This window comes from Sus scrofa, chromosome 13, assembly GCF_054392235.1.
Source record: "Sus scrofa isolate SSC_HxYL_T2T_F1_AM1 chromosome 13, Sscrofa_HxYL_maternal_Yorkshire_Landrace_v2.0, whole genome shotgun sequence".
Lineage (NCBI taxonomy): Eukaryota > Metazoa > Chordata > Mammalia > Artiodactyla > Suidae > Sus > Sus scrofa.
The window spans coordinates 182,093,876-182,118,344 of record NC_139395.1 but is presented as its reverse complement, the minus strand read 5'-3'; the positions used below and the strand labels follow the sequence as shown (position 1 = coordinate 182,118,344).

General features: G+C 35.5%; 1 protein-coding gene and 1 pseudogene across 5 annotated transcripts in view; both read left to right on the top strand.

The window, feature by feature from the left end:
- Positions 1 to 24,469, top strand: part of EPHA3 (EPH receptor A3) — a 351,064-nt gene that overhangs the window by 201,373 nt on the left and 125,222 nt on the right.
- Positions 5,191 to 8,512, top strand: LOC102157486 (myelin-associated neurite-outgrowth inhibitor pseudogene; annotated as a pseudogene).

Here is a 24,469-nt window from a genome sequence, read left to right as displayed (position 1 = left end):
AGTATAGCTTTCTCGGTGTCCTAAGCTTTCATTGTCATATATGTTATATCACATATGTCTTAAACTCAAATAGAGTCTTACATTTATTTTAACCCGCTCATGTGGCTTTTAAATAATTTAAGAAAAGATGTATTAGTTAATAGTAACGAATGGGAAAAAAGCAAAAATTATGAGATTTTTCACTCATTATATTTGCATTCCAACTTCTCAATACCATATATTGTTTTTCAAAGCTGTCATCAGTAAAATAAAGTGGCATATTCTCTCCTTATCATGGGAGGTGTATAAAAAACTATTCTTGTAGGAATTCCAAATATGATGTTATTGTGGCATCAACTTAGAATTAACTTTACTATTAATTGATATTTTATGTCCATACACAGAGAGAAACAAATACACTCTAAAACCAAATTCTTTATATTGCTTCTCATTGTACTGAACATTTCAACATGCCTTTCCTCATTTGGTTATATTTGAGGGATCTTCTATTACAGAACATGATATATGAGTTAAATATGTTCTGGGAGGCCGTTTTCTCTGTCACAAATTATATGGTCAGATTTCAAGTGTTGCCAAATTTAGTCACCTTCTTCACCATAAAACTATCAGCACATGATCAAATCAATTTTGGAGCCTATATAAAAGCTACTGTTAAGATTTTTATAGTAGTTTGTAATTAATATTTTTTGTTTTGTTTTATGGTGATGTTCAAAGTATGTGACTACTTTTCTGTGTAAACTATGGGCCATGGAGATCACATGAGGATGAATAAGATATTTTCTTCAAACAATGGAAGATTTTTAATTTAGTGAGGATCAATGCTGATGTAATGCAAAGTAGTTGATACTGTGTTTATCAAAGATGCAAAGCTCACTGATTGTAGAGTGAAAGCTACTGGACATAAATTATGAAAGGATACAAATGAAGACACAAATTTTCATGACTGTGCCTCATTTGCAGAGCCTGGTGATAGTCCTGCTGTTCTCAGCATGCTACTCAACGATGACCTCATTGGTAACATAAGATGCATTCAGCTATCTGGCACCTAGATGGCAGCCTGCAAAATATAAACACAGTGCCTTCAAATGGACCATAAAGCTTGACTAAAGTCTACAAATTAGTAATAGGAATACCTGTTACATCATTACATCATCTGGGTACACCCAGCAAATTACTCCCTGATGTATGTATTTAGAAAAAAAAATTTATATGTGTGTGTGTGTAAAAAATTGTTACTTTATGTTTGTTAAAATGTAGTGTTTTATAACGAGAACATACAAACAAAGGTGGACCTGAAAAGGATAGCATTAGGGAACATGCTTTGACTGTGTCAACTGTATTCTGTAAACTGACCTTTGGAACAAGAGCTACAGTTCAGAACTCAGTGGACAGAAACACTTTTCTGCACCTTCAGGAATTAATAAAAGCTTTTCTGTTCTGTGGATGATAGTGACTCACATAAATGTGTTACCATTGATCTGTTTTAGCAATGACATTTAATCCTGTTTTAGGAGAATCTTCCCTAAGGTTGAATGAATATCGCTATGTTTTTTGATTTAGGATGCTTGTAACCTGTGAAGAGAATTTTCTTTAAAAAATGCTGTGTTGTCGTCTTAACCATCTAAGCCTTAGCAGTTCAGGCGAAATTTCTTTTCTTCAAGCCTTGTACTGGATCTGCCTCACAGATCATTTTATGGAGAGAAGTCAGTGATACTAAGATGGTAGATATCAGCAGGTCTAATTGTGATAGAGGAAGCAGGGTTTTAGATAAAGATTTATTCTCATTTCAGAACTTCATCTAGTTGACATTTTTCCTTGAGAATACAAACCTGGGATGCAGGTTCCATGAATTATCTCTATAGCATTATTGTCATAAAGAAATATACCCACCAAGGTGTTTTTCAGTCAAAGAACAGCTTCACTGGGGTGTCTGTCAACTCAGATATGAGGCAGGGAGAATGGATGAGTCATATTTTCGTACCCACTTGAAGTGCCTTTCTTGGTACTTAATATACATGTAAGAGGTAGCCCTTGAAAGGAATCACAGTGAAAGAGAAGTCCTCTTACAACCTAATTCTTGCCTGGGGAGATAAGAGGAAGAAAGCGTTCATCAGTATTAACTGTTTCAAATACTGTAGCTGGCGCAAAAGTAAACACAGGAGGAGAGAATCATCCCGAAATTATGGATGTTATGTGCTATTTTCATGGCACCAGGTGGGAATGTTAACACTTAATCAGTCTCTCTGGCATTATTTCCTGTCCGTATTGCCAGCTTTATCACCGTGAAAGATGCTTTGATCCTCTTCTGCGGTGTCAAGAACAACAGGCCACAGCATCAGTGACATTCCAATCAGTGGGGTATCATTTCACATTACTTGTTATCAGATATGATATTTCACTAATGCATCGTGACAACATTTGGCACAATACCAGGTGTCTCTATAGATATATATAGATGTAGGTATAGATATAGATCTCTTAAAATGGAGATTAACCACAAAGCACTTTTTCTCTCACCGTTCTAGATTTTGAAAGCAGAAGGCAATATTCTCTTTTAAAATATGCTGCAGCTTTCTCTTTGATAGGGCTTAATGTTCTTTTATGAAAAAATTAAAATCTATTTTGAACACACTTATAGTTGCTTCATGTTAAAACAGTGCCAACACTGAAATACTAAGAATTGAAAAGTGCTAATATTGCACACAAGTACCACTTGTGAAAAATGCCTTATGTATTAATAAAAGCTCTTTTTTTGGAGTTCCCATCATGGTTCAGTTGTTAACAAATCCGACTAGGGACCATGAGGTTGTGGGTTTGATCCCTGGCTTCACTCCGTGGGTTAGGGATCCGGCTTTTCCGTGAGCTGTGGTGTAGGTCGCAGACGTGGCTCAGATCCTACGTTGCTGTGTCTGTGGAGTAGGCCGGCAGCTGTAGCTCCGATTAGACCCCTAACCTGGGAACCTCCATATGCTGCGGGTGTGTCCCTAGAAAAGACAAAAAAATAATAATAGTAATAACAAATAAAAGCTCTTTTTTACTAAGTTCTTTTTTAGCTGCTCTGTGTTAACCCTTTGTACTCATTTCAGTGTTCACAACCAATCCTTGAGGTAGATGTATTTGTACTTAGCATACATGTACATGTGGAAAGAGTTTGAGGTTCAAAGAGTTTGAATACCTCTTCCAAGATCACCTACAAAGAGAGAAAGCCCTGATTCTCCCTGAGATGCAGCATCACCATACGCAAGCGCTCTCCACTGTCACTAAAGGCCCCTTTAATATCTTTTTATCCAAGTATTAATTATTATAAAGTTAGAAAAAATAGAAAAATTTAACCATAATTAAAGAGTTGCAGTGTGATATAGAATGATAGTCACAAAAAGTCAGATTGAAATAGTTTAAAACATCTCCACAATCAGGAGTTCCTGTGTAGCTCAGTGCCTTATGAACCCAACTAGTGTACATGAAGATGTGGGTTCCATCCCTTGCCTCTCTCAGTGGGTTAAGGATCCAACATTGCTATGAGCTGTGCTGTAGGTTGCAGATGCAGCTTGGATCGCACGTTGCTATGCCTGTGGTGTAGACTGGGAGCTGTAGCTCTGATTCGACCCCTAGCCTGGGAACCTCCATATGCCGCAGGAGCGGCCCTAAAAAACCAAAAACAAACAAACCAAAAAAAAAAAAAAAAAGCAACATCCCCACAATTTTCTTTTGAGAATTGTCATTAACCAGTTAGCTAAAGTTGGAGGAATAGCAGGGAGGGAAAAGAAAGGACTGATAAATATTAATGTGTTATAGATCCAAGACAGATTTGGTACATAGGAAGATTTCAGATCTGGGTGTGTTCAAATCCAGTCCTGTATTGCAAACAGAAAGAGCGGGGCATTATTGACAAATGGGGATAGGGAGGGTTATGTGTAAAGAGAAAGTTGAAGAGAAGTAACGAAATACCATAAAAAATTAACAACCACCCACTGATTCCAAAAAGACTGGTCCTAATTGCTTTATATACAATCATAAAATGTATATTGATATATATATTGACCTATAAAGTCAGAACTGTGAGATATCCTGGATAGAAAACAAACAATCATTTTTGCATTATAACAGCAAGAAAATGTTAAGGCTTTTCCTCCATTTCCCCTTTAAAATGTATACAACTTTTATTTTTAATAATTCGGACTATTAATGTGAATGGCTCTATCTGCTTAATGTGTAAAAAACAGACTAGACATTTTTGTAAGATTATTTTTACAATTAAAAAAAAAGAGAAATAACATTTTGTATCAGACCAAAAATGATTCAAATAGATGAGGTAATGCATTCTTTTGCATCACTTCTACATAAGCAGTATTCTTTGAGGTTTCTAAGTGGCTTAAAAGGCAATTTTATAGGTTGAAATATTGTCCTTTCTAGCTTTATGGTCAGAGCAAAACAGTACTCGTCTGGAATGCATATAATATTGCACACGGGGTTAATTAGGTTAGGGATGAATTAATTTGTAACAATTTCCGTTATTTGACAGACATCAATAATATAGTATATTGCTTGCATTCCAGACATCAGCATACTGCCATGACCCAGTCAGATTCAATTTGGGAAAATCTTGGATCATATGAATATTTTATTATTGATTTTTGTAACATCATATTTTACAATCAGGCCTGGTTATAAAACACCATAATAGCTTGAGGAGATATTTTAGAAAGTCATACTGTTGATGAATGGAAATCACGCTTTCTACAGAGAAATGAAAACTCACTGAATGAGATGTTCAGGTATACTTTTGTACATTATTAACAGCTATTAAGGAAATTCTTTTTCTAAGCACTCTCTCAATCCTTTGATTGGATTTTGCGAGGAGGTAGTTGGGGGGAGTATGATGATAGTTTATATAACTTGCCTATCCTGGCTTCTTTTCAAGAACTTTCCATTTCAAACTATTTTTGCCTGAGTAATTTGAATCCTTCTAAAAATAACTCTATTTATCCAGGCCCCCATCCTATGCACATAATGATTAAAGTATCTGAATTTGCACATAAGTGATCAGATGGTTGGCTACTTTGATACAGAGGGTTACATTGATGGTACCTGTGGTTGAATGCATTCTATTACCAAACAAGTGCTTGCATTCATCAAAAACCTAATTGTAGAACTTCTGGTTATGGAAATGCCAAACTGAATCTACTCGCAATGTGTAAAGGTACAAAAATGACACCCTTAAAGAATGATAGACTCAGAAAGCACAAGAATTGCTATTAAGTAATGAGTTTTCTCGTGTGATACACACACACACACACACATATTCAAAAAGGTAAAACATCTTACGCAAGTATTTATATTTTGTTAATTGCATTTAAACAGTTTCATGGAGTCAGAATTATATAAACACACACACGCAAACACATGTACATGCATACACATCTACTCAAAAGAATGATAAATGTTGATGTTACTTAACCCAAAAGTCTAATTGCTCAATTCACTTCCTTGAGTCTCATACTTTTCATATTTATTCAGAATATTTTATTCTTGCTCATTCTTTTATTGACATTTTTGGCCCCTAATATCCCATTCATTACCACCTGTGCTCCTTCCAAGTCTCATTTATTCTTTCTCTAGGTTGTAAAATATAGACAGTTCTCTAAGTTTCTATTCATAAATATCATTTTTCTTTTTTCCTCTGATGTTTTTTTCCTATATAACATGAGAACATGTGGGGAGAGAGCTTGAGTGGGGTAGGGGAAAGAGATTGGGAGTGGGATAATATTGTGGCATGGCATGAGTTCTAGCTACTGTAAATCCACACACACATACACACACACACACACCCCATGTATGTATCCATTGTGTATATGTATGTATGTATTAGGGTTCATTTGTTTCAATAAACAGTAACATTAATTTTGTATCTGGAAGTTGTGTTAGGATACCTAACATACAAAGATATATAGGATATAACTTCTCTTATTGAATTTTCAGTGAATAAGGTTGAAAGCTCCAAAGAGAGATATTGAAATGTAATATACTAAGATTGAAGCATAAGCAAGTGTCAAAATTACAAACAGGAGAACTGCATAGTATACCAGTCAGGATAGTGAAAAAACTAAAATTCATAGAGAATAAGCGCAATGGCGCTATGCATCAAAACTCTATCCAGGGAGTTCCCGTCGTGGCACAGCAGAAATTAATCCAACTAGGAACCATGAGGTTGTGGGTTTGATCCCTGGCCTTGCTCGGTGGGTTAAGGATCCGGTGTTGCCATGAGCTGTGCTGTGGGGTGCAGACGTGGCACAGATCTAGTGTTGCTGTGGCTGCAGCATAGGCTGGCAGGCCTGTAGCTCCAATTCGACCCCTAGCCTGGGAACCTCCATATGCCTCAAGTGCTGCTCTAAAAAGCAAAAACAAACAAACAAACAAAAACTCTATCCAGAGGAGAGGACTTGTCCCAAACTTGTCTTGACTAGAGACAGGCTTATCTTTGTGTGAAAATGGGGGCCTCAGATTGCATAAACTGATGCCATAAAATGCTGAAATAGCTTCTCGCTCTTGTAACGCTAAGCTACTATGTGAATCCCCTGTAAAGAAAGATTGGTGGAAAGATTTAGTTGCTGCTCATAGTGTAATATCTTGCTTTTAATATGCTGCCTATAACCTGTAGAAATATATTTTAAATACTCTTAGATTTGTTTCTACAAATAATGGTATACATATGTATACATATAAAACACAAATACCAGTTCTGTTATTGTAAAAAATTTTATGGATTTAAGCAACGGCTGTGTTCAAAACATTCAGAATTCTGAGCACTGGAAATTTCTGATATTGAAAAATGAGGCATAATTCTAAGAAGGATGGCTCATTGTTTTATTTGTAATGTTATATTACTCACTTTATCAGTAATTGTTATGAGAATGATAGGCAGGCATATATGTACAAAAAAATTCAAATAGAAAATAATGGAGAAACCAGATGCAAGCACCAACTCCCTGCCGTTATCCTCCCACCATGCCCAAGCATTTCTCTTCGTCTGGTGCAGCAGTGTTTCAGGGGCCTCCAGCTGTGGTCAGAATAGTGTTCATCTCGTGCTATTCCCTAGTGTCCCAAAGGTGTTTAATTTTCAAGTTGTAGCTGACACAGAGGAATGGAAATTCAGCAAATGAAGGAGTAACTTGAGATAAGAAACTAAAGGTGACTACAGGAATATTATCTATGCTTTAGGGGAAACATATTCTCCAATGTAATCACTGAACCATCTTGTGTCATCTTCTAATCCTGAGAGACCAATACTAAATAGTCAAGGAAGTCTCCTTTAGGATATGGGATTTTAAATAAAACCATCCTATGAATTTTTCTTTAAAACCATGGAGCTACATAGCAAGAGTTTTTGTTTTGTTTTGTTTTTTAATAGTTATTTCAGTTTTTATTTCAGTTATACAGTTATACAGTTTTTTTTTCTACTGTACAACATGGTGATCCAGTTACACATACACGTACACACTCTATTTTCACACATTATCATGCTCCATCATAAGTGACTAGACATAGTTCCCAGTGCTACATAGCAAGAGTTTTTAATCCTTGTTTGAACTTAATTATATGCTTATTTAGGGCCTTGATGAACAAAATTATTTATTAGGTTACCAGCAATGAATATAGATACAACATCCCAAAACATATTTGGAAGTCTTGTACAACTTCTGAAAAATTATTAGTGGACTATTTAAATATTGTATTGTTGACTAAAATTACCTTATTCATGTGGTGAGTAACAGCCTATCTCAATGAATAGGTACTATAAATTTCCCTATAAAGTAAAATTGAAGAGAAATTCCTGAAACTAGTCTCATGAGGTGGGTTGGTGAGGCTGCAAGGAGGCAGAGCTGGGCAGCCAGCCGGTCTGAGGGCAGGTGCAAACAGGGTGGCGGGGAGACTACACTGGGGCCCTTCTTGAAATCAGGAATCCTATTTATAGCTTAGGTTCTTCTGAGATTCCCTATGCAAATGCCAAAAATTGGTTATTCCAGATGTTTTCCCCATAGACTATGCAGCAGCTGCTCCAGCCTACATTTCTAACATGTACACTTTCCAAACAGGTTACACTCCTGGCACACTTTACAAAGTGTCACGTACCCTGCAGCAGGGCAGTGCCACCGTACTCCTCCTCCCCCAGACCAGCATATACCTGGTGCATGCAAAGTGCCTGTCTCCAGAAGAGCCCCTACCCACAGCACAAAAATACTACACACATGCCCTGTATGTGGAGCTCGCTCATGGCATCCACCACACCACAGTACAGCCCAAGGGCATGCCAGTTATGCTGTACCTTGCTCGCTCCCATCTCTCCACCTATAGGCAATGGGGTCACTGTGGGCATGGTGATGGGGCCACTACAGTTGTGTCATCATGTATCCTGCTAACTGCCCCCTCCTCAATTCCTGTTGCCTCCCACCCCATCAGTGTGCCCACATTTTGGATCCCAGGAATGCCCACCTAAAGCTACATGCACCCTTAGTGGTGAATATCCAGCAGATGTTTGACGATGGAGCTGTTCCACAGCTGGGGCATCAGCCTCCAACCAGGACTTTCTTCTTAAAGCTCTGGACACTTAGCTTACGCTAGAATGACTCATCCAGCAGGTCCCAACGTCCTTAGTCTCCAACTGACTCTGTGAGTTGGTCGTAAAGCAAATCTTGTTCAATGGGCTCCCAGGCAATTTTTTAACTAACTGTAATGATAAAAGGGAGTATTAATCTATATCTAGTTGAATGCATGTTAAAAAACAAACACAAAAGCAAAGCTTGCTCAATCAACCTGCAGTGACTGATGCAGAAACAATCCAAACTGATGCAATATCCAAAGGAATGGACAAGTATTTTACAATTTGTGTTACTAATGCCCTCTCATTATGTATGCGAAGTCTTAAAATTTAAAAAAGAGAAATTTCTAAAGCCAAATCAGTATTATCGTAGCTCTTGAAAAGTCAAGTTTCAAAAGTTATTACTGATATTCCTCTATCAATAATTATTGAATTAAATTATTGATAATTTCAAAAGTTTTTATTGATATTCCTCTATCAATAATAACCTATAGAGAAATGAATGATGGATAAGGTAAATTTAGGAAGGAGTGCTTGTTCTGTTTCTGTTTCTTCACAAGGACGTTCACACCACTGGCTTGGTGTTTTAGCCTGTTACCAGTGTTCAATATAGGAACTTGAATGTAGAGTAAAATATTATCAAGAGCACAAGTATTCCAGCATGCGTTATTTGCTCTTAAAGTTCTGGCTGTAAGCATAATGGAGGCAGAGCATGAATTGAAGGAAGGTATTCAATTGGGATACCTGGGATACCTCCTGGTATCAAGTTCATCTCCACCAACCACTGGCTAGGGGATCTGGGACAAATTCCCTCGACATAAGCAGCACACCAGGGAGATAGGGCCAGTCAGGACTAGAACACAGGTCTGTTACCTTCCAAACTGGGGCTGTTCTTTCTCCTTCGTTGAAGGATAGAGTTGAGTAAGGAAGCTGTGCTTATAGTTTAAACTAAAATAATAATTTAAAGTATTTAAATATAAGATAAAGTAAGTTAAAATATTTTATGCTTTTAGAAATTCTCTGAAACCATTTTATTAAATATGCACTTCCTTTAAATTCCTGTTATTCCATTAGAAGATCCATATTGTTCTACTCATTTATTAATTGCTTGTGCTTCTGAGACATGTTTAATTTATTATCGAGGGTGAGTAAACAGAAAGAGGTTAGAGAGAAACAGATAGGAGTACCATAGAGCTTTGTCGACCAGCTTGGACAAAAGAGCAAATTTAGAAGTGTATATAGGGAGTTCCCGTCGTGGCTCAGCGGAAACGAATCCACTAGGAACCATGAGGTTGCGGATTTGATCCCTGGCCTTGCTTAGTGGGTCAAGGATCCGGCGTTGCTGTGAGCTATGGTATAGGTTGCAGACGTGGCTGGTATCCTGCATTTCTGTGGCTGTGGCATAGGCCAGCAGCTGTAGCTCTGATTAGACTGCCAACCTGGGAACCTCTGCATGGCATGGGTGCGTCTCTAAAAAGCAAAAAATAAATAAAAATTTGAAGTGTATATAAAATTGAGTCCCTAAATATTCAATTAATAAATACCTTCACAGAGATAGTCTCCATATCTTGCTACTTTTAAAAAATCAAAAGAATAAGACTGAGTTAAAATAGCATTCTGGGAGTTTCCATGGTGGCACAGTGGTTAACGAATCCGACTAGGAACCATGAGGTTGCGGGTTCGATCTCTGCCCTTGCTCAGTGGGTTAACGATCTGGCGTTGCCGTGAGCTGTGGTGTAGGTCACAGACGCAGCTCGGATCCTGCGCTGCTGTGTCTCTGGCGTAGGCCAGTGGCTACAGCTCCGATTCGACCCCTAGCCTGGGAACCTCCATATGCCGCAGGAGCGGCCCAAGAAATGGCAAAAAAGAAAAAAAAATAGCATTCTGTAATGGTATTAAGCTTGTTGAAGAAATATCATTTACAAGGCTGAGCTGCTGCTCCTAGTGCTGTGATATTTAGATATGTAAACATAGTGGCTTCTGTTAATTTAGATCCGTAATACCTTATGCAGTGTGGAACTGAAGTATCTTATTTCTGAGGTTTCACCTGTCATAGACTAAGTCTAGAATTTTGGTAGGATTGTATAAATTCTGGCATAAACTATTCAAATGAATCCACTTCATTGGAAAAGTCCACTGGGGGTGAGGGAGGAACATAGTAACTAATCACAGAAATGTATATTCTTATCTCATTCAGGAGAGTTTCCTATTTGGAACCAAGGAATTGTTCAAGTATCCATTGGGTCTTTGGAAATAATGCTGTGATCACCTAAAAGAGCCTGCCAATTATTGCCATATGTGAATGTGGTTTTCGCAATCTGAACACTTATCCCCTATGATTTGGACTAATAGTTCTAGCCTTTTACTTCGCATTTACTGTCAGAAAAGCTATCAGACAGAGGAGACATTGATCAGTGCCAACATGATACAAATTCGGACAAGCGGCTGAAAGTTGAAAGGATCACATCACCTTAGCAACAGTCAGTACTTATGAAGAAATAAGTCTCAGGAAAACTAGAGTCTCAAAGTCAGATACGTTTTGAAACTCAGTAAAAGAAGGCTCCCTCAAGAAGTGAGGACAAGCTGTGGAGGGAAGTCAGCCAAGTTTGTGTTTGCTAGTGCATATGGCAACCAAAAAATAAAAGTAAAAAATTGCCAGTGCTGGGAGTGGGAAGAGTGAATCTATATAAAGACGCAAGGGGGCTTTGAGCTACAAAGTCAGAGGCAGTCCTTTCAGTTACCCCAGGGAGACCCATTCAGCTCTTTCCGCCAGTAAATACAAGGATTGCAAAGAGTGAAGACATTAGTCTTTAATGGGATGGACTGGCATATCAACCAGGAACCAAGGACAAAACATTGTCTGTGTTAAATAAAAGTTATATAGATATAATATATCTATGGAAATCTCCAGGATCACAAAGAGATAGTTGGAAGTTTGGAAGGAATGGCCAAGTATCTATCAATAATTTACTTGGACAGGAAAGTGCTATGTTGTGATATATTTTTGTGAATCCTCTGAAAAAAATTATAATTTTAAGAGAGATGGATATTGCATTACTATTCTAAGGAGAAACAAATGCCTAATACATTTCTAAAAATGGAAAACTTGAAAAGGTTGATGAAGTTTAATGTTGTTCAAATATACAACCAAATGTATTGATTTTAGTCATAAATTTTAGAAATGTTTGTATACATTTTGTAAATGTTTACTTATATGAATATGCAATAATACCAATTTCTAATATGTATTTCAAATTTATTATCCTCATTAAATTCTCATGAATTCATAGTATGGCTCTTTTACTATTCATATATTATAGACACAGAGAAACTGAGAGATGAAGAGGCTTTGTAACTTGTTCAGCTGCATAGGCAAAGTCTAAGTAGCAGAGTCAAGATTTGAACCTGAAAAGTCTAAACATTGCTCTTAACAGTTACAATATGTACATCAAAATATATCTCCTGCTGGTTTTTTAGTGTTATGGTGCATTTTAAATTGTTTGTCCAGTAGTCATGATATATTTTTGTTGATCTGCTCATTATTTTTCTTTTTTCTGTTTTATGATAAATGGTGTATATTAGCAAAATTAGGCAAATGTTGGAGTCCATGGAACACAGATTTTTCATGATCAAATCAATGTCTTGCTCATGATCAAATCAATATCAGTGTTCCAGTTTAATTACTACCATGTTCTGAGAGGAAGAATCACCCAACTCAGTAAAGACACTTTGTTTTTCTAATGTAGCTATAACATAGATTTCTCCAGCAATATTTTATTGTACTCTTTTTATGTTAAACAAAACCCATATTCTTGACAGCCAAATGTATCAGCTGTCATTAAACAAAAGCCTATCTAACAAAGAAAATTAAATGCAGCACTTTTCTTAACATGAAAATATTGTAATCTGTTTCTTTGCAGTATAAATACCACACAATTTAGTACAGCAAATGCTTACTTGACATTTCCAATTGACTGACAGTGTAACACACCCCACATTAAACTATTGTGTCCTTACACATAATATATCCATTCACTGCCCCCTCAGGAAATAGAAAAAGCAGCCAACAACCAAACGGGGAGCTTAGATGTCAGTCCTTATGCCTTCTTCCACCTTATGCTCTGTTTCTATTCTATCTCCAAGACCTATCAACATTATCTACATAATATATCTCAAATGAATTAACTTGTTTCTATGCCTATAATTTTTTTCTATGTCATATCATCTCTAATTTGAATTATTTCAGTAATATCTTGTCTTCCCCATTCTTGACTCAGTTCAATTCATTTTCTCTAAAGAAGCAAGAACAATCTCTGAGCTCTTTGAAATGTAAATCTGATTATGGTGTACCTCACCTCGGCATAAAACCTTTCAATGACCTCCCAGGACACTTAACTATATAAAACCAGCCCTTAATATAACCTTGAAGGCCTGCATAGCCTGATTTGTCTTCATTCCTCCCCAGACTGGAGGCCTATATATCCTATTTCAGCTATACTCTTTTTTTTTCCTTCATTTTCATTAACTGTTAAAACTCTTTCCTGCCTCGCAACTTTCACCAAGAATGCTCTGCCTTCCACTTTTTGCTTCTGTCTTTTACATAGCACATCGATGTTTTAGTGCTTTGTACATATCACTCACTTTTAAGGTTAGATGGTACACATAATTATTGTTACTCAACTGGAAATTCAGTTAGACCTTTTCTAAGCTGACTTAATATGTTCATTCAGGAAATTAAGTTTCTTTAGTAAATATACCTTGTGTATACTTTTTATTCTGGGGTTATTTGCTTAAACATAATAGAAGAATTTCTTTAAAATAAATATTTAGGAGAAGGAGAGTCTCCTAGACTTCTTTATTTCTATTTTAAAATATGATTTATATTATCATTAATCATATATATAATAGCATATATATTCTGCACTTAGCACCTAATACAGCACAAACATATATATATGTGTACATTTTCTTGTCTTCTTATTTTTCCATTACGAAACTTCATTATTGAGTCATAGCATAAGACTAACTCTTTAAGGGAAAATTTTGTCTACTAAGATGTTTATGACTGGTGGAACCTAATAATTGGCCATGAGAAATATTATAATGGGACTTACTATGGAGATGAGGAGAAGGCTTCTATTCTTTTCCCAAAGTTTATTGTATTTATTGGTTGCTTTTCATGAGCCAAGCATTCTAGGTGCCCATTATCTTAGCTGTCACACCACGTTAATATAATAGGAGTTGAGTTTTAAAGTGTAGAATTTTTTTATACATATGTTTTATAAAAGCAGGGTCATACCTTCGTCATTTAGTTTATAGGTAGGTCTAGTAACTATATTGCCTTGCAAGATATAGCAGTTATCAACTAAGTGGAGCATAGTTTGGAAAAAGGATTTCAAGTAATGGTAATTTTCTCAGTCCTTTAAGCACACAGATGGTTAAATGTGAAGGCAATCAAAAATGAGACCTGGACTACCTGGAAAATGAGTTTGGCTTATTTCAGATGTTACTGAACATGATATTAAATTTAATGTAGTTACACAATTTATTCTCCTTTTTAGTTATAGATTCCTATTATATATCATCCAATAAATTGAAACTACTATAAACCAAGATTTCCTCAGAAGGAAAATGGTGTGGATCCAAAGGTTATAAGTTAGGTTAAGGCACTTTAAATGTGCTATTTTCCGGTCCTAATTAATAAAAATTTTATTGGTTTTAAAAATTACTTGTCACTTAGTTGTGAATATATAATCAGAGTGCCAATTTCTGAAGTGCATCAAATCTACCCCCAAATCTTGGGAAAGGTCCTATTTTTTTTCACTCTTATAGTTATCCTGAGTATTTACTCTTCAGTAGATAACTTTGAAGAAATCCAAATACAATGTAATTTTCTAGTGAAAATCACTTTTATGATATATAAAGCTGAATATTTTATTTTCCTAGGCTACTTGAAAATTCTTAATGTCCAGGAGACAAATAAATTTCACAATAAAGTGGAACTGCTTTTGCCCTTTTGATTGGAAACTATTTATGGCATGCTTTCCCCCTACTACACAATAAAGCTCCTTGTTTCAGCCGCTAACATAGAGAAAGTAGAAAATCCATTCTGTGGTAAACAGGCAGAGACCTCTGCACAGAAATCTAGCTCACAAATACCTTTCTAGCCGACCTACAACAGTTAAGCATTCTCTGTTTGTTATGAATAGAATTTCCTTCCATCAAGAGCCATTCATCTTGCTAGACATAGACAGAGACTTGAGATATTGTTGGAAAAAATGACTATTGGCAAACAGATATTGCAACAAAATGAGGTAATCAATTTTCCTGTGCCCAGTACGATCTAATATTTTTATAGTCAAACTATGTAAAATTGTCAAAGTAATTTTTGGGTACAGATCCATTGTTGGTCTTTTATTAGTTATCACTTCTAAATTTTATGGGATGAGAAAACAGTGGACACAAAAACACATACATATGTAGGTCTGGCAATTCCTCAGACATGGGTGTAATTTCTAGTTATAGTATTTAATGGTGGGATAAGCAGCCAATGTGCTTAGTGTCAGTAAGCCTCAATCATCTCCTCTGGACAGATAATACCTGTCTCACATGACTTTTCTAAGTGCAGAAGTGAAGCACAAGTACAATGTGAGACAAGGAAGGAATTTTCAGTAAACGGTATTTATTACATTACACAGAGGTGAGGTGTTCTCTTCAGGTAGCTAGGTCTGGGGAAAGTACTGCAAGCAGATAATGCAATCTGCCTGGCCTTTCAAAGGCTGTTGGTACAGGATGTTACTCAAGGTCCCATTTCCTTCCCATTGTATGAGATCTAAACCCCTAAATGTGCAGAATATAAAAGGACAAACAATTACTTTAAATGAGTTTCTGAAGTCACTTAACAAAATTTTAAGTAGTCACTCCAGAGAGTGGATGGAACATATAGTGATCTCTGCCCTGAAGAAATACTTGCAATCTAAATTAGAGAAACACACTCATGCACACATGCACACACACACACACACACACACACGTGGCTATTTTAACAGAAAGACACATCATTCTTCATCCTCACTCTCCCTCTCCCTCTCTTCCTCCCTCAGTACCTCTCTCCACACACACACACACACACACACACACATATTTCAAGGGTAGCAACACTGTGTCCCTGTCATTTGTACTAAAAGAGTGGTATCTATTTACCAACTATAAGCAATACATTTTCATATTTCCTCTGTAATATTTTCTCCTATTTTTCTGCCCCTTAATTCTCTTATTGTTGATGGACTTAACCTTTTTAGTCCTTTCATTGCAATACATCTATCTCCCAAATTGAATATAATGTTTTAGGATAATAGTTGTAACTGAAAAAAATGTTTATCTCAATATTTAGAAATTAACCATTTTGAGGTATTCAGGACTGTTGCACTTTATTTTCGTGATACCATTAAATACTACTATCTGTTTCTGTGGCAATTGTCCATGAGATTCTTCTGTATATTTTAGGAAGTTTCTTTCCACCCTAATTGGTGGAGAGGAAGATTATTAAATATTTTTTTATATTTTTAATGTACAAGTTAGTATTGCTTTATATATTTGAAATTTTATAGAGACAAGATTTTTCCTTTGAAAAACTTCATGTTCTTATGCAAATAGAAAAAATGATTTTTCCTTGAATGAGATGTAATTAATTTTATTTGAAATTCAAATTTACAAACATACATTCTACACAATTATGAATATTCTTATCTTCCTTAATAGTTTCAAAATAAGTGATTGGGTTAAGGTTTTTTGAAATGCTCATTCAACTAATGATTTTGCTGATCCCGTGGGCATCTAATTACAATAGTTTTTTATGTTTTCCTTGTGAGTCATTCCTACACATTTAAGGGAGTGAAGTTCAGAATGCTTTAAATATAAATCCCCTTTCTATCTTGGAGTAAATATTTACCATAAGCCTTAAAATGAATAAAAAGAGACCCTAGAATTATACTAACTCACTTTATATTTTTTTTCTATACTACTTTATACATTTCTATTAGCCATGAAGTATGTCAAACCAAATATTGACTACCTTGGGAGTTCCCGCTGTGGCACAGTGGAAATTAACCCAACTAGTATCCATGAGGATGCAGGTTTGATCCCTGGCCTTGCTCAGTGGGTCTGGCATCCGCTGTTGCCATGAGCTGTGGTGTAGGTCACAGAGGTGGCTCAGATCCCGCATTGCTGTGACTATGGTATAGTCTGGTAGCTGTAGCTCCGATTTGACCCCTAGACTAGGAACTTTCATATGCTGTGGGTGATAAAAAAAAGCAAAAAAAAAAAAAAAATATATATATATATATATATATATATATAGACTACTTTTAAATTGCAGACTGCTCTGGTTGGAAATATCTTGTGATCATGAAGTGAATGCTCCATGTATAAAGGACACATTATAGGTTTATTTTAAATCCATTTGCTTTTTAACCACAATGTTATCAAATAGTCATTTAAATAAATTTCAAACAATAAAAATGGAATGGAAAGATGTTAGGATTATACGAATTGTTTAAGGTATACATTTGAAGGTCGCAGAGGTATTCCTCAGAATAGAACAAAAAATGACATTATTTTAAAATAAATGTGGCGTTCCCATCATGGCTCAGCAGTAACAAACCTAACTAGTATCCAGGAGGACAGGGATTCGATTCCTGGCCCGGCTCAGTGGGTTGAGGATCTGGCACTGCTATGAGCTGTGGTGTAGGTCACAGACATGGCTCAGATCTCACATTGCTGTGGCTGTGGTATAGGCCAGCAGCTACAGCTCTGATTCAACCCCTACCCTGGGAACTTCCATATGCTTCAGGTAAGGCCCCTGTAAAGAAAAAATGAAATGAAATAAATAAAAGTATTTGAAAAGTACAGCTGATTTAAAGGGCTTTTGATAAAATACAATAAGGTTTTATTCCTCAAAATTCTAGATAGCCATCTTCTTTTTTAAAGAGTAGATCATTAACAATAAGTACTCTGAGAGCAACTGTTTTTACAATTATCTTGCAGTATTTACAGATTTTTTCCTCAAGTTTTCCTTTTTTTAAGTAGGTTTTCATTTAAATCCTGAATATTTTAAATTGTGCTATTTTCTATATAAACTTTTCCAAATGGAGTTATTAATTACTTGAGATCAAAAGTGTGAAATTTTCATTAGTAGGACTGTCAACATTTGCAGTCAACCATGATTTTCCCCCATGTTGCATTTTTTTTTTAAACAATAGAGAGAAAAAAATGGAAACTCCTTGACCTTCTAACAGATGCAAGAGCTAATCAAAAACATGGTGTGTGTGCATGTGTGTGTGGGGGGGGAGAGTGAGAGTAATCTAGATGTATGGATTTAGGCCCCACATATAGCACACATTTAGTTTTGCACTTTTACATAACATACCTCTAAAGGTCCCATTACACACACACACACACACACTCTAAAGTGTTTTGATAATTTTTGTATGTATATGTGCAATCTTTATGCTTCTAAGGCTTGTTTAAAGTTTTTAATTAGATAAGTGAAAATGTTAATAAGAAAATATAAACAATAAAAGCAGGATTGCATACATGTTATTTTATCCTGCTTTTTTACCATAAGATATTGTGAATATCTGAGTGAGATATAATGTGTATCATAAATGTATAAGAAAAGCAGAATTTATGTCTGAAATTGTATGAAAATAGCATAATTTAACCACTTTTCTAATTCAAAGCATTATATTTTTTCTAAATTTGCCAATATTATAAGTAACACTGTTCATATATCTTTGTATATATAAACATACACAGGACCTATTTTTTCTCTGTACATTCATATACATTAGTTCTTGGAAATAGCATCTGACATTTTTCATGACTTGTATCTCAAATGCCTAATTGGGGGTGACTGTAAATTTATGACGACGATACTAGTCTCCTAAAATTGACTTATTAAGATGAGTGTTGGGTTGCTGACATCTCCAAGCTCTATCTAGTTCCAAGCTTAGAAAATGCTAATCCGTAGTAGGGTTTATTTAGACATGGAAGTGATTTACTGCCTCCAAAATCCTTTCCTAGGAATAGTTTTCTTAGACATTCCAGGGCTATTCTGTTCTAAAGAAAACTTCTGGCATAATTCTAAAAACCTTTTCCAGGCTTTCTCTCAGTATGTCCTGAGTATATGATTTTCTCTTTTATAGTCTCTCTTTCCTTCCCGTTTTAGTATTTACCTGCTCATTGCATACATATTCCTATGCATTTGTAAATTTTATTACTGGTGCTCATTCTCTGGGCATCGATAATTAGAATAGAAAAACTCAGCTAGCACTACTCTAGAACACACAATTCCTCCTGAGAGTAGAAGTCAACTGAAAAGCTGGAGAAATACCACATCCTTAGGAACGGGGGTCTCTTTTAGCATTCTCTTTGTGGTGAACGTGCATTGCACATATTTCAGTGTTACTGGCACCTGTCTTGCTAAATCTGGTGGAACAGCAACAAACACAATAAAGTCTTGTTACTAAGCTATCTTTGAGCCACACTAGATTGTGATTGATTCTGTTGTGTTTAATGGTAGGGTGGCATTTTGCCTTAGGCTTTTTTTATTGAACAGTGGAAGGAACAGAAGAAGGGACCACTTGATCACTTGGTAAATGCTGCACATTGTAGACAGGGTTTAATGACTGAACATAGCCACTTCCAGTGTATTGAAATGCCTCTGCCTTGCTCAAAGCATTGTACCTCTATTCAAATAGCAAAGAATAGAGTTCCTGTAAGATTGTGGAGTGCAGCTCATTTTGGGAATAAACAGTTGCTTTGACCTTGTACCGGCAAATAGACCCTGTCAGGCCTGGAATTGCAAGGCCAGGAAATCATCTGTTTAGTCAGTGCTGGTTCTGGTCATTAGTTTGTGTTTATGGCTGGGAATTGATAATATAGCCCTGTGTATATAGAGCTCAGGTCTGAATACTAAAAGGACTCTATTTACCAACAGCTTTATTTTTTAATTTAAAGTTAATTCAAATTGAAATGAGCCTTTTAACCCTTAATTAGGACCATGTTTTCTCTTAAAAGTCAACCACATTAGTCAACTGGAGACAAAATTCACTTTGCAATTGAAAAGCTGTCTACTTTCTTTCAACAGTAGCCACCATGGTTTACTAAGTGCATTTGTTTTCCTTTCACTATGGTAACTTTACCCATTCTCTGTATCAGCATAGCTTAAACCCATCAATTATAACTTAGAGGGAAAGTGTGCTATGTGCTTTGGGAATGAGGCCAAGATTCTATCCGGAAGCTTTTTTATAATTATTATTCATTGTATAGGTAGTGCTCATAATACCCCCTATTTCATACTTTTTTTCTTTATTCTTTTCCAAAGCTGGCAGTTTGTTATTTTATCCCACTACTGACCCATAGTATTTAGTTACTGTTTTATTGTTACCTCTTTATAAATATGGTATCAGAAGATTCCCAAAATATGTCCAATTCATTTACTGAAAATTGGTATTACTGTGGCTTCCTTCTATTATTTTATTCATATTTTTTGTGTTTCTCAATAGAAAGTTAACATTTGGCAAGGGCTTCATCATTTTTGTTTCACTGTGGCCCATCCTGGGGTTTTTCAGTAAGTTTTGAGGTTTGCTCAGTAAATGAGCCACAGGTATTCTCACTAACTGGGCACTTAAAACTGAGGAATTAAAAAGAAATAGATTAAAAAGACAAAGATAAATAAAACCTTATTTCAAACTAACAGAAGGAAAAAGTATTCTCTTTTAAATTATATGTTTAATACTGTACTTCTTTACCTTATCACTAAAAGAGAAGAAGAAAATCACACATTCTTACATTAAAAAATTAAAAATAGTAATTCATGTAAACATTTTTAATTTTTATTAATTTCCATAAGATTCCCAAATTTTAAACATTCTACTCTATCTAAAATGTACATAAAGGAAGAGTATAATGAAATATACTTTTTATACTATTTATACTTTTTATATATTGAAAGTATAAATAGGGAATTATTTATTTGGCACTCAATTTATCTTTCAGTCCACCTGATCATGAAATTAACATGTCCTTTCAATACATACTGCTCTGATACAGGAAAACACTGAAAAGGGCAAAATTCTGTAATTCCCTTTTCAAGTATATCTATTTTAAAACAGAAGAAAAACCTCTTTTCTTTGTCTTATTTCCCTATGTGATTTTATACTTTTAATGGCTAATTTTAATCCTTAAAGCAGGAATGAAAGTGAAGATACTTTGCTCTATTTTTTTTTCTACTTAGAAAGCTCAAGGAATCTTACAAATTTGGTATAAAAATTATTAACCTATAAAAATGTCTAGCCTGAACAATTTAGAAACTAGTTAGTCAATACCCATCATTTGATAAATGAGGAACTTAAAAGTCCAGAGAGGACAACAGGTTGCAAGTTAATTACCCACTTAAAAAGTGTATCTCACCAACTTCTAGGCTCTGGGCAGTGTGCTAGACACTGAGCCTATAAAATGAAGAGGAAATAACTCTTGTCTCTATATTGCTCAGAGTCTGACCTGGGAATAGACAATAATTACTGAAAATGGAACTTAAGACTCATTTTAGAAGAGGAAATCACTACCCCAACCACCTTATTAAAATTTGAAGACAACTCATCAATGCCTTTGAGATAATACCAATTCAGTAGTACAGACTAGATCAAAAGCTACACTTCCACTTTCTCAGTCTAGAGGTCTTACTATCAGATGCTGAAAATACCTTGGAGTGTTGGGATAAAAAGAAACCAAATCAGGGAATTTCTGGTGGAAGTAACTTTAAAAATGTCTTATTGCAAAGTGTCTTAATTACTCACATTCTCAAGTGAGAAGATCCATTTCTAAAATAACAATGCCATATGGAATTAATTGGTCTCCTCTAAAGAGATTGTGAATTTTATCACTATGACTGGACACAATAAAGGGTCTAGGTCATTTTAAGAGATCAACACATGTTTATTTTTTGAAAGTGAATAAATGAAATCCAAACATTGCATGAACAAGTTTGATTCCTGGTAAATCCATGTTGATAACCAGTAGGATTTGAGAAGACGCTGTATCCTATTTTTAATGGTTTATTTAGTTTCATGGATCATCCTACTCTGATCAACACACACATACACAAAAGGTGGCAGTTTGCTTCCACTTAAAAGGTCTTATACTATTTGATCACTCTTTGGTTTTCCTACTGTGAGGTAGAAATCTATGAATAATTTTACCAGTTTTCCACTGACAACAACATGTACTACTGGGTTAGCTGAGGAAAGATATAAACTAGAATCCTGTCATTTTGTGCATCAGGCTTTGAGTATGTGCATTTCCACCTTTGTTAAATATTGCTTTAGTAGCTGGCCAACTGAGAGAAGGCCTTAACTATATGGCATAAGGGTTTTGTTTTGTTTTTGTTTTTTTTAATTTTAAAACTTAAAGCTGGGTAAATCTGAATCAGTATTTATTTACTGTTTTTGCCTGTTCTTTGTTCTTTGGTATTCTATAATAAGTTAACCACGACTTCCTTTGAGTAAGAAAAAGAAAGAAAACGCATTAACATGTGCTTTCTATTCCTTTCCTGGGTTTTATTTTTTTGAAGGCTAAACCTTCTCAGACTGTAAAAAAATACATAGTGAGAGAAACGTAGTTTTACATTCAAGGAAGGGGAGGAGATATTTTCAAATTACAATCATTACTGCTGCTACTGTAACCAAAGATAATAAAACACAAGTATTTATGCCCCTTAGAAGTAAAGTTTCAAATTTTTGTGTGACAATTTTTTTAAAGAATGAAAACAGTTTAATAGAAGGACAGGTATTTAACTTCAAGTCGATTTATTGCAAGGGAGGGATATTATTGGCGAGAAAAAGTTTAAAGTAAGTGTATTATAGAAGGAATTTCCCCTGAAAGATAATATTTCTTACCAATAAAATAATTTTATTGATGAATATAAACTTTTTAGTCATTCTCAAATCTGTTGAACAGTTTGAGCGGAGGATTAGAGATTCCGTTTGTATCAATAAAAGGAAAATTCACATGTATGCCTCCCACATTTAGTGGGTCATCCTATTCTTAAAGTTGCCAGACAACACCTGCCCATCCAACAAAAGCACAATTGCTCATCTGCTTATAATAAAGTTAGACCTTGAATACATAGAAAATCCTAGAGAATTCACAAGAGCATTTCTGGTATCTTATTGGAAATAAATAGCAAAAGGCTTGCATATGTTTAAATGTGTTGTATTAAAATTTTTTTAGATGATTATTCTTCAGTGTCATACCAACAGTTTAGAATCGGTAGGAAAATAATTTGCCTTTAATGAGTGATTTACATAAAATTAAAAGCAGAAATTCTCTTGCTTATTTAGACTATGAATCTCTTTATCTTAGGTATGCTACTCTTTCTATTTATGCTTCAGTTTTCCATTCTGTAAAATAAGGTTAACAATGCCTTGATTATTTCAATAGAACTGTTGTGAGATTTAATTGAGATGGTATATGTGAAAGTTCTTAAAGAAAAAAAAGTCTTTTTTTTTTTTTTTTGTCTTTTGTCTTTTTAGGGCCGCAGTTGCGGCATATGGAGGTTCCCAAGCTAGGGGTCTAATCGGAGCTACAGCTGACAGCCTACACCACAGCCACAGCAACATGGGATGTACATGGCAGCTCACAGCAACACTGGTTCCTTAACCCACTGAGGAAGGCCAGGGATAGAACCCGCAACCCTATGGTTACTAGTCAGGTTTGTTAACCACTGAGCCACGATGGGAGCTCCAAAAATATGTCTTCTAAATTTAGGATTTTACAATAGAACCTAGAGTCGTACACAGAATTTAGTTGGCATTCAATGAGTATCTATAAATTGGTGGTTAAATCCTATAAGCAAGCTACCAAGTGCCAGAATGCAGAGTAGAGTGTGTCCCTAACTGTGTATCACCTAATATTCTGATTTCAGTGTCCTCAGATGTAGAACACAAGACTGACCAATGTGATTTCTTAGGATCTTTCTGGCTCCTTTAAGCAATAATTCTGCTTAATGAATACATCTCACCTGAATTTTCTTTGTCTTTTATATCATTTAGAAATGCTTTCTGCTGTTAAGTAAAAGAAACTTTGACCACAGTGACTTCACTTTTTCTGACACTATAAAGGATTTTGATATAGGTGCTTTCTGGGTCGACAAGTGCAGGGTACACATCTCTCTGATTTTCTTGGTCTTTAATTTATTGTTGCACGTAAGCCATTATGCTCATAATCAATGCTAATGTAGATGAAGTGGTTTCAGTTGCATTTGGATCATCTTATTAGAAGGAAAAAAGGTATCTCAAAGACTTTCATCGGATTTCTCTTTGTATCTCTTTAGCCATCTCCTTGGCCATAACTTTGGCCATCCATCCCTATTTGCAAATGAAATCTGAGTTAGGGAGTAACCTGGCAGAATGCAGTTCTAAATAAAATCAAGATTTCTGCTAGCAAGCAGGAAGTAGGATTTGGATATTGAATATGTAACCGACAGTACCCACCACATTCCTCTACTTAACGGTTTGTCTTTTCGTGTTGATCTATTTATGTATTTAATTACACTTCTTACAGGCCAACTCCTACCATCTTTTCAAAATCTTTCTCAAATGGGATTCCTTCTGTGTATTTCTTCCAACAGCCTAATCAGAATGGAGTGCATGCTCCACGTGGCCTTAGTTAAATGTCTGTTGCTGCTTTCAAATGGCAAGGGATTTTTTTGGAATGGACAGAATTAGGGACATTTGTATCTTCAAGACTAACAAGGGAGTTCCTTGGTGGCCTACCAGGTTAAGGATCTGGCATTCTCACTGCTGTGGCTCA